Source organism: Nuphar pumila, chromosome 6 (genome assembly GCF_984573655.1).
Source record: "Nuphar pumila chromosome 6, dmNupPumi1.hap1.1, whole genome shotgun sequence".
In the NCBI taxonomy this organism is placed as follows: domain Eukaryota; kingdom Viridiplantae; phylum Streptophyta; class Magnoliopsida; order Nymphaeales; family Nymphaeaceae; genus Nuphar; species Nuphar pumila.
The window spans coordinates 126,338,045-126,349,381 of NC_143254.1; the positions used below are offsets into that span (position 1 = coordinate 126,338,045).

At 43.1% G+C, this 11,337-nt stretch overlaps 1 pseudogene across 1 annotated transcript; it reads left to right on the forward strand.

Moving 5' to 3' along the window:
* Positions 1-10,053: 10,053 nt before the first annotated feature.
* Positions 10,054-11,130, forward strand: LOC149836103 (dehydration-responsive element-binding protein 1E pseudogene; annotated as a pseudogene). The gene has a single exon (XR_016432676.1). The product of XR_016432676.1 is annotated as a dehydration-responsive element-binding protein 1E pseudogene (transcript).
* Positions 11,131-11,337: the final 207 nt, after the last annotated feature.

Here is an 11,337-nt window from a genome sequence, read left to right on the forward strand (position 1 = left end):
TATATATATATATAAAACCTCCTCAATGAAAAACCCTCACGAACCTCTTCAATGGGCATTTTATTGGAATTTTGGTATTTTTTCAAAATTCTAACCTTAGAGATGTGATTTATCTTGGAGCATTCGATTCTGATTCATGGTTGGTTTTTATAAGGTTCAAAATCAACAACGTACAATTTTCATATAGTTTTGATGTTCCAAATACCATTTTTCTATCCATCTGATTATGCTAAACAAATTCAGTGTCAATTTATAGTAAATCAATCATGGTGAACAACAAAAAAATTTCATTGGGGGACGGGGGGGTTCATTCTCTTGAATCTAACGGTACTGATGTGATTTACATTCTTGGTTTTATAAGAACCCACTATTGAATCATCATATTTTAATGCATAAATAAGATTTTTTAAGGTTTTAAAATCAATGACTTATAATCTTCATAAATACATTCAAAAATCGTATTTTTCATCCAAAATACACGTTGTTGATTCCTATCAAATTCACCATGCCAATCACATCCACATGGTTGAATTTGCACAAAAAGTATTGAAATATATATAACATTTGATACTAATGAAGGTAAGAAACTAATGAGGTAAAAGTTGTATAGACTAACTCTAACCAAGTAAATATATTCAACATGGTTTGTTTGCTAAAGGTTAAGCCTTGGATCATGCTTTTGTGAGGTATAAATGTGGTCTTTTGAGTTCCGAAATTTTGACACATTGTGGGCTGTTGACTTTTGGATACGTCTAAAAAACCTAATTACTTGTCATGATCACATGATTCAAAACTAGTTTCGTCATCACATGTGTAAAATTTGATCTGCGAAAATTTAAAAAAAAAAATTGAAGAAAGGAGTGATTTCTACTTATTAATTGCCTTTTATATATATAAATGAAAAATTAGAATATGTTTAACGGGGTTTGCTGATTTGAACCAACCATAGCCACTCTCTCTCTCTGGCAAAAAGAGGAGGGAGGTTGCCCATTCCGCGTTAGAGGAGGCCCCTACTGAAGCCCATGAGCCATCCGTTGGACTCTGTCAATGGCAACGCCCCCTCGAGCCACTTCAGCCATGACGAACTCAGCTTGTCGCGTGCCTGGCCTGACCAAGGCATTTTCAAGTGTAGTTTTTTTTTTTTTTTTGAGCTGAAATCAGCTCACCTCGAGCCTGGCCTAAACAACGTGTGTTCAAGTTGGGCTTGAGCTGAAGCCGGTGAACATGCTGAACTTGAACATGCCAAGCTCAGTATGAGTTCAGCTCATGCGCATTAGTAAGCACCGGTTCTTTGCAGGTATATCTTTTTCATGAAATACTATCTAGCTGGGAATCATTGATGATGCATCAATAGGGATGGCAGTGGACCGGGGCGGGGGACAAGGTCTCCACCCTCGCCCATCTCAAAATCCTACCCTTCATCCCCGTATGAGTTTTGATTTTAACCTCCATCCCCGTTTCATGCCCTCCATCCCCGATTCAAACGGGGCAAGGCAGGGCGGGGCCCCGTTTTCCCTCGGCCCACTGCCATCTCTAAAGAAGCATCGGGAATGGGGTGGGGCAGGGCAAGATGGAGACCGAGAACGGGGGAAAGCGTAAGTCCATCCCTGCCTCCATCCCCGCACAGGTTTTGATTTTAGCCTCCATCTTGGTTTCATGTCCTCCATCCCCGGTCCAAACGGGGCGAGGTGGTGCTTGACCCCGTTTTCCCCCGGTCCACTGCCATCCCTATGCATCAACTCCTTATGGCTCCATCGATGTGTTTAACTTGATCTGTTTGCAGCGGATAGCGCCGTGGATTAAGTTTCTCGATGTAAAAAGTGTAATCTGTAAACCATGAAATGTTGATATATTACGAGTCATTGATTTTAAAATAATATGATTGTAGCTAAAGGTTGATATAGGGCTAAATATTGGCTACTAATGAAGGTACAAAACTAATGAGTAGAAATCATTCTCTTGTTCCCTTTTTTTATTGGAGCAAATGTTACAGTCTACATGCTTTGTTTATTAAGAAAATCATGTATGTAATTATTACAAGTAATTAGATTTTTAAAAGAGTTCAAAAATCAATGGCTCACAATGTACCAAAATTTGGTAACTCAAAAGATCACATTTTTATATCAGAAAAGCATGATCCAAGGCTTGATCATCAGTGGTTAGATTGAGTCGATACAACTTGCACCTATGCTCCTTAATTAGTAGCCAATATTAACCCTATCTATAGACCAAATCACATGGGTAGTAGCTGGCTTGGGGAGAAGGCACTGACTCCTTCGTACCAGGTTCGACTCCCACTGAATGTGTGCGTAGCTTTTACTGGTGGTCTCAGCAATGGCTTGGGTGTGGGTGACTCCACCAAGAGATTACCTGCTTCAGCAGAGAAATACTCATTTGATGGGGTAATATTTGGTATTAATTATGAAGCTATGGAATCATTAATTAAAGTTTGCATTTTTTTTTCACTTTTCTTTTTTTTATCAGACTCTACATGGCTAGTTAAGCAAAAAAAAGAGGGTTTTGCGCCATTTGACTAAGAGCTTCAAAAAATCACTGGCCCCACAATGTGAAAAACTTCACAGTTCAAAATATCAATACTCCTAAACTACAACAACATGATCCAAGGCCTCATCCTTAGCACTGGTAAAACAAGCCAAACTAACTTAACAGGGCATGTTTGGGTTTGGCTTGTTTACCAGTGGATTGAGCCCATGTCTCAGCTTGTGTTCATGTTTAATCGAGCTGAGCTAGCCCCTGAATGAGATGAGCCGAGCCGAGCCGAAGATGAGGTGGCTTGTGTAAAAACATTCAGTGTTATTTATACATAAAATATATATGTTTTTGACACATTATACTTAAAATATTTGTTTTATATATTGTACTTAATAGTTCATACTTTATGTATATATTTTTCATGCATCATTTTTTTTATATATATATTTTATGTATTCTTCCTTCCATATATATATTATACTTAAAATATTATATGTATGTATGTATGTATTTATTTATTTATATGAGTTCTCTCAAGCCAAGCCAAGCTAAACACCATGTGTTTGGGCTCGACTCGTTTAATTTAAAAAGTTGCTTATAGCTCAGCTTGCCAATACGGATGGAATCATGAACGAGTTTGTGATGAGCCAAACCAAACCGAGTCATGAGCCGCTCAATTTGTTTACCAACCCTACTTAGGCATCATTGAGGCTATACAACTTGCACCTATTATTTTCAACGCAATAATTCCAAATCTATATTAGTACAAGTATTTATCTTTGCCAGAGCCAACCCAACTTGACTCAACCAAGTTAGACCTTGATCCATCCCTATCCCTTATGTCTTAAGCTTTCAAATTCATTTCACCAATAAAGCAGTGGAAGGCGGGACCCATCTCACTTTTTCCCTACTTATCTTGTAACAGAGGATTGATGGTGGTGCCAATTGGTTGAGTCAAGGTGAAGCCTTTCACTCTAATCATAAAACAGACGTAATACAATGAACTAATCAAGCAATTAAATGCGCGTCTGCAAAACAAGGGGGGTTAGTGTTGCTTGACCCCACACCCATTTTGGTCGCGTGCCAAGCCCCTTTGGCACGTGACACGCGGTTCATGGAGGGCCAGCCAAACTGCCCACTCCCTTAACTGTCTACCCGTGTGGGTTCCCACTGGCTCAATTATGAGCAAGCGTCCCAGTCGCCTTACATGTGGAGCGGGCTCATTAACTCACTCGGTTCTTGCTAAGGTTCCTCGTTATTAGGGGTGGCAATCGGGTCGGGTCGGCGGGTCAAAATACCTCAACCCGAACATGACCTGTTAACTAAACGAGTCGGATGTGGCAAACACGAACACGATCCATTTATTAAACGGTTAACCCGACATGACACAGTTAACCCGTTTAATAAACGAGTCGGGTCGACACCCAATTACACGACATCGATAAGGGTTTTTGAGTTTTTTCTGATAGCTGCCGACACAAAACCCCTTTTGTTGGAAATGGGTTTTATGATAAGATGCTTGCTGAGGCTCAATGCCTCGCCGGCGATGTCCTATGTCTCACCAGGGTTCATCGTCATGCTGACAAAGTTTGCTGTCGTCAGAGACGCAGAAGGAGCTTTTCCTCTCTTTGGTCTCAACGATGGCCGGCCATCAGGCTACCGTCGATGGAAGGCTTCAAGAACCTCTTTCGGAGGCCGTCATCGCAGGGTTGTCGGATGGTCGTCGGTAAACGACGTGGGTCACCAAGCATTGGCCGACGTTTTCTTCTTTTGACCCTGATCATGATGCTAATGGGGGACGGTTGCCATCGTCAGTGGCCTTTCAGCTGGCTGTCGGTGCCGGTGACCTCTGGCTGTCGCTCAGGCGACATGGGTTGGCGATTGATCTCTTGCGGGTTGACGGGTTCACATAAACGGATTGACCTGCCCGCCTAACCCGTTTATTAAACGGATCAAACGGGTTGGCATACCCCTAACACGAACCCGACCCGTTTAATAAACTGGTTAAGCAGGTCGACCCATTTGCGACACGAACCTGTTTAAGCCAAACCCTAACCCGGCTAAGAAGCGGGTTGGCGGGTCGGGTCAGATTTTGCCACCCCTACTCGTGATCATAAAATGAAAAAAAAAATATGAGCGAGTGAGCTTTCTGGTTTTGCCCTGTTAGGCTCCATAGTTTGAAGCGTTTTATGAAAGATCTGAACGGGTAGATGTGTTTAGCATGCTCGATTTAGTGGGAATAAACACTTGGATCATGTTTTTGGACATAAACATATATTTTTATGAGCCATGAAAAACTGATACCTTCGTAGCTATTGATTTTAGATCATTGAAAAAACTTATATATAGGTCAGTTTTTTGTTATCCAAAAGCCGGTTCCCACTAAACAACACCTATAGATCACATCTATGGTGTTAGATGCCAGAAAAAATACAAAAACTATGATTTTCGAAGAGGCTTAACAGGACAGAACAAGACAGAACCAACACATTACTCTTATATATATATATATATATATATATGTGTGTGTGTGTGTGTGTGTGTGTGTGAGATAAGGTGGTGGCCGCCAACTCCAGTGCTAACCTGGCTGTCAAAAGGGTTTTTCACGTTTTTCTTAAATCTAACCACACAGATGCCTTCTAAGTGCTTGAATTTATTGGAATTGACTCTTCAATCATCCTATTTCAATATGCAGGTAGGTTTTTATAAGGTTTAAAAAAATCAACAGTTTAAGATTATCTTAAATATTTAAAACTTAAAAAAAATGCATGTTTTTCATCAAAAAATTTATCCAAGTATTATTATACATTTATAGGTCACATTTAAGTAATACATGGGAAAAACACTTCAAAAGCCTAGCTAGCACAACTGTTATCAGCTACCACCTTTTCATTTTTCCAAATTTTCCTTAAATCTGACCATACAGATGCAATCTACATGATTGATTTTATAGGAATCGACTCTTGAACCATTTGATTCCAAGTAGGTTTTATAAGGTTTAAAAAATCAAAGGGTCTCAAATTTTCTAAAATACTCATGATTTAAAAAATCATATTTTCATCAAAAAAATGATCCACATTGTTTCTTAGTAAATCGACTGTGCCGAACACATCTTTATAGTTAGATTTAATTAATAATACATGGAGAAAACTCTTTGAAAACCTGATTAGCACGGTAATTAGCTAGAAAGATGCTTTTCTAGCTAATTGCCGTGCTAATCAGGATTTCAAAGCATTTCCCACATTTTCCTTAAATCTGATCATACAGATATGTTTTACTAGATTGTTAGATCATCCGATTTTGATATGCAGGTAGGTTTTTATAAGGTTTAAAAAATCAACGGTCTAAGATTTTTTTTAATATTCAAAGCTTAAAAAATCATTTTTTCATCAAAAAAAATTATCCAAGTATCGTTTCCTAGTAAATTGATCTTGCCGAATACATTTGTATGGTCAGATCGAAAGCCGGGTTAGCAAGACAGTTAGTTAGAAAAGTGGTTAACTACCACATTCTCTCTCTCTCTCTCTCTCTCTCTCTCTCTATATATATATATATATATATATATATATATATATATATATCTTTGTTCCCCTACTGTAGGGAGCTGTCAATGGGTCGGGTTTGTACCAGTTACCCAACCCAACCCGAATCCAAATTTCCGGGCATGGGCATGAAAAGTGTTCACCTGAATAATATTTGGGTCAACCCGAACCAGACCTGAGTAATGTGAGGGCCGGATTTGGGTTATAATTTTCACTGGGTACCCAACCCGGCCCGAGTATTTTATATGCATTCTCAATAAAAGAAAATTTGTGAAATTACCCGGATCTGGGTATGGGATTCTATTTTCGTGACCTGAAGAAACCCGAAACTGGCTAACTGTTATATGGGTGGGTTCAGGTATACTCTGATGGGTCGGGTACCCAACCTGTTGACAATCCTATCTAGGGGTGTCAACAGTTCGGACCTTCATCAGACCTGGTGGTTTCAGACCCAGATCCAGTTCTGTGGCTCTGGTATTTGGTCTAACGAACTTGGCCTCAACTGAACTGACCATACGGAAAGCATGCTCGAGTCCTACAAAGATTATATAAACCAGATTCATTCCCTGCTAGTAAAAATAGTATCTTTTATGTTTTTTACATTAAAAAATTACAGATCTTAATCAAAACCTGGTCGTTCCTAGGTCTGTATAAATTTTTATTAACTATCCCCGGCTCCATATATTAATGAGTCCTTATGGATTCATCCCGAAATTTCAATCGGATCTCTTTATTTATTACCAACCTTTGGATTCTATTGGATCCAGTATAGGTCGGGATTAGGGTCCTTATGGATTCATCCTGAATTTTTAATCGGACCTCTTTATTTATTACCAACCTTGGATTCTATTGGAACCAGTATAGGTCGAGATTAGGTCATACCCGATAATTTGACACAGTTTTGATGTTCTCGCCATTTTATTGTACTAGTTTGAAAATATTGCGATTTTAACGGCTTTCAAAGGTGTGCCAAAATGTCTTTCCAATATCGCCGATATCAAACCTTGCTGGTGCACCGGTGTATCCGTAGCTTTTAGTAGGGGTGGCAAAACCTGACACGACCTGCCAACCCGCCTCTTAGGCGGGTTCGGGTTGGGCAAAAATGAACCTGTTTAATAAACGGGTTGACCCGCCTAACCCGTTTATTAAACGGGTCAGGTTCGTGTTAGGGGTATGCCAACCCGGTTGACCCGTTTAATAAATGGGTTAGGCGGGCGGGTCAACCCGCCAACCCGACTCGCCAACTCGCCGACCCACCAACCTAACCCGCTAACCTGCCAACCCGTTTACCCGACCCAACCAGTTTATTAAGCGAGTTGGTGGGTCGTGTCGGGTTACCCGTTTAATAAATGGGCCGGGTTCCTGTTTGCCACAGCCGACCCATTTAATAAACGGGTTGGGTTCGGGTTGAGGTATGCTGACCCGCCAACCCGACCAGATTGCCACCCCTAGCTTTTAGAGGTGGGCCGCGTAAGGCAGGGTGGTCGTGGAGCTCCACCCGGGGTTTTCCTCATTTCGGCAAGGGTTTCTCGTCATAAAAAAATATCCTGGGAATCACTATTTAATTTATCACGATAATGACATATTTTATCTTTTATAGTTCTTATATTTTTGTGTTTTATATATTTTAATAAACTAATTATGAGTTTCTCTTGCCAAGAATATCCCAATTACTGAGATTTGTTACAATGGGCCTGATGTGCAACCCAACCGGACCAGTACTATGCTCCCCGCATCGAACTCGGACTCGCGAGCCAAAACATGCACTCAAGTGGGGCTGGCAGCGGGTTGGCCTCTGCTGGATCTGGACGGATCCCAACCAAGGTTTTATTTTGAAGTGCTAGTATTGAGTCATGATCCAGCTCAAACCACACCTGAGGCAGGATCCAGGTCTGGCCGCACTTGACTTAGAAACAACCAGACCTCGGTCCTATATATTAAAGAGAGCACAAACCACACCTGGTCAAATAGCAGATCCTAATTGAAACACGGGTCTATAAGGTACATGTGTCTTACAGGTTGATCCGATCCAATTAGCTAATGGGACCTGTGTCATTAAGTGCAAATGGGATCCTAGCAGTACCAAGCCAGATAACTGGGTCATACCCGACCATGGATCTGGATATTACTGTTTCTTGGTGTTTCATATTCTTAATTTCGACCAACTCGAAATATGATTGATCCAGATGACTAGGTCAGACCTTAAGATATGGGTCCACGTTTGTATAGCAAATCCATTAACAGCCTTAATATTTTTTTACCATCATATCAAACTTATTAGAGTGTCTCAATGACATGGGTATGTATTGAAGTTGGCATGGGACCCATGCCAGGTTCATGTTTGAGATCTCAAGTTCGAGGTCTGAGATCCAAAATTTTGGAGAGATCATGAATTTCTTGCCCAAGGAAAGGGGTCTCTCTCTCTCCTTTGTCCTTGTGCAACTAGGCTTTAACTCAAAGTAGGCATGCAGGGGTATGGATTGCCCTTGTGCAACTAGGCTTTAACTCAAAGTTGCCATTTGCACGTTAGCTTTAACTCAAAGTAGTGCAGGGGTATGGATTTGATCTCCTTTGTCCTTGTGCAACTAGGCTCGGGTCGATATCCATATCATAATTGCTCTAGTGAATAACTAAGGAAAATAGTGGGGATAGAAAAGAATTAATCATGAATATATATTTCTTAGAGGTTCACTAATTACTTTACTCTTTGTTCGTATGTGTTGCCCTTAAATGACTCAATGATTATTGGTTCGCTGGAACCATAAGTAAAGATTTTGGGTGGATAGGGGATCTCATAAAAACTTTATTCTAGGAATGGGCCAGACCCAGCCATTTTCTCAGGGACAATAGCTAAGGGCCCTGAAACCTACATAAGCGCTTATGCTCATGATTTGGATAGCCATACCAGTGATTTGGAGGAGATCATCTGAGAAAGTATTTAGTGATCATTTGGGTCAACTATCCATCATCTTTCTTTTAGCTAAGCCCGTTTTTTCAAGTATGGCTGATTGACCCTACTCACATCAGACCCAGTGACCAGGTGCTAAGTGGACCATAGAACATGCATTAATTGCTCCATTGGTAGTCCCAAGTCACATCCTCTTCATATGGGTCCATCTCAAAAGTTTGGACCCAAAGAGAGAGAGAGAGAGCTCATAGTTTATTTAATGCATGTAATGAACCAGCTATGCTCTGTGACTACAATCATCTAACCCTTTTGCAGGAGTCCAAGTCAAAGTGTGCTACCCGTAATACCAAAGTTCACACCTGTGGTCCCCAAATGCATCTGGATTCGAAACAGAGTACACCCTGAATCTAGCAAAACGTCACCGACCATACATTGAATGGGGGATCAGGTTCAATGTAATAGCACAATTTCAGTGTGCAGATGCACCTGATTGCCCACCATCTTTGGGATACAGCCTGTCAGCTGGGCTGGGATATTAGATATGATACAATCCCATTGTACACTTTGAGTGTGCTGCTACACCTGGCTGCCCTAAATCTTCTCTTGAGCCATACAACAGTCTGCCAGCCAAGGGCCATCAAGGCGCAGCGGCCTGGCACAATCAAATTGTGCAATGTGATTGCTAGCTGTGGAACCCAATGATCATAAGCAGCAGCATACTAAAAGCGTGCAATAACACCGCGTGCCCACTGGAAATCAAACACGGCTAGGACCTCCCCGGCATGGGTGTCGTGTCACGCCCCGTTTGAAGAGTCACTTAGGAATCGTTAAAAACCGGGCCCACTGAATCAACAATTCCTGCCACATCAGCACCAGCTCCGTTTCTCCTCAAAACGCGTGGTCCACCTGGGATCCTGCCATCCACGTAAGCACGACGAAAGTGACGTGTGATACAGCTGGCGCTCAATCAGCGGGCCCAGAATCATCCGTTTTCTGTCCAGCCTGGCAATTTGCGGATAACCGTGTTCGCGTCTGCGCGCCCCCCCCCCCCCCCCCCACACACACACACACGACTATAAAAACCCCCCAAACATTCCCCTTTGAGGAGACAACCAAAAATCTTTCCCACAAAATAAATCATCCAAACGTACCAACCGAAACAAAACGCCCTCCACCAAACTCCACAAACTCTCATCTCTCTCTCACTGCGATCATGAACGATCCCAAGCACCGCTTCAATCTCCCACCACCGGAATTCCCGTTCCCCGTCATCGGCGTCGGCGACAGCGAGAAGCTCCACATAGACAGGCCGGTGGAGTCCTCGGTCTCCGACCCCGGCGCTCTCCCACCGAAACGCCGGGCCGGCCGGACAAAGTTCCGCGAGACCAGGCACCCCATCTACCGCGGCGTCCGGCAGCGGGACGGCGGGAAGTGGGTCTGTGAAGTCCGCGAGCCGAACAAGAAGTCGAGGATCTGGCTGGGGACGTACCCGGTGCCAGAGATGGCCGCGAGGGCGCACGACGTCGCCGCACTGGCACTGCGGGGGCGGTCTGCCTGCCTGAACTTCGCCGACTCGGCATGGCTGCTCCCGACTCCGGCGTCCCCCTCCTCCAATGACATCCGCCGGACGGCCGTGGAAGCTACCGAGAGGTTCCGGCCTAAGGAGAAGGAGGCATCGGCGCTGGAGCTGCAGGAGCAGCAGGCGATACCTGGAGTAGCATCGTCTTCGGCGGCAGGGGCGGGCAGCGCGCTCTTCATGGACGAGGAGGCGGCCCTCGGTGGGCCCGGGCTGCTGGACAGCATGGCGGAGGGGATGCTCCCCTCTCCTCCCTCAGCCGTCGAATGTGGGTGCCTCTTCGATGATGTGGACGGCGAAGCTGACGTGCAGCTGTGGAGCTACTCTATCTGAACAACTCGGCAAAAGGACATCCCGGGTCATCAATGACTCGCTCTCCCCTGACGAGGCGTGTCGCTTGTGCTAGCAGAAACTCTGTTTTTTTTCGGTGTGGAGTCGGGAAATATTCGGCAAAAACTCGGCTCATCTTAGTGGAAGAAAAAAAAAAAAGTGTGTTAAGTTTTATAACGGTGTACATATTCCAAAATAACAATTTTTTTGTGTGGAGTCAGGAGTCTTTTTTTATATTATATATTAAAAACAATTAAAAAAAGAGGAGGGAATTTCAAGCTGATTTTCACCGCAATACAAATCAGAAGCAGGTTATATGCCCCCCCCAAGATGCACTGTTTGCTACAGTGCGTGTTCGGGGATCTGAATGAGTGCCACGAATATAAGCACGTGGGGCTCGTATCCTCATGTGTCTTAGCATCACTTAGCGTCGGAGTCCGGTGCGATTGCAAGACTTAATTAGTACCCTTTTCCGCCATTCTTGTCAT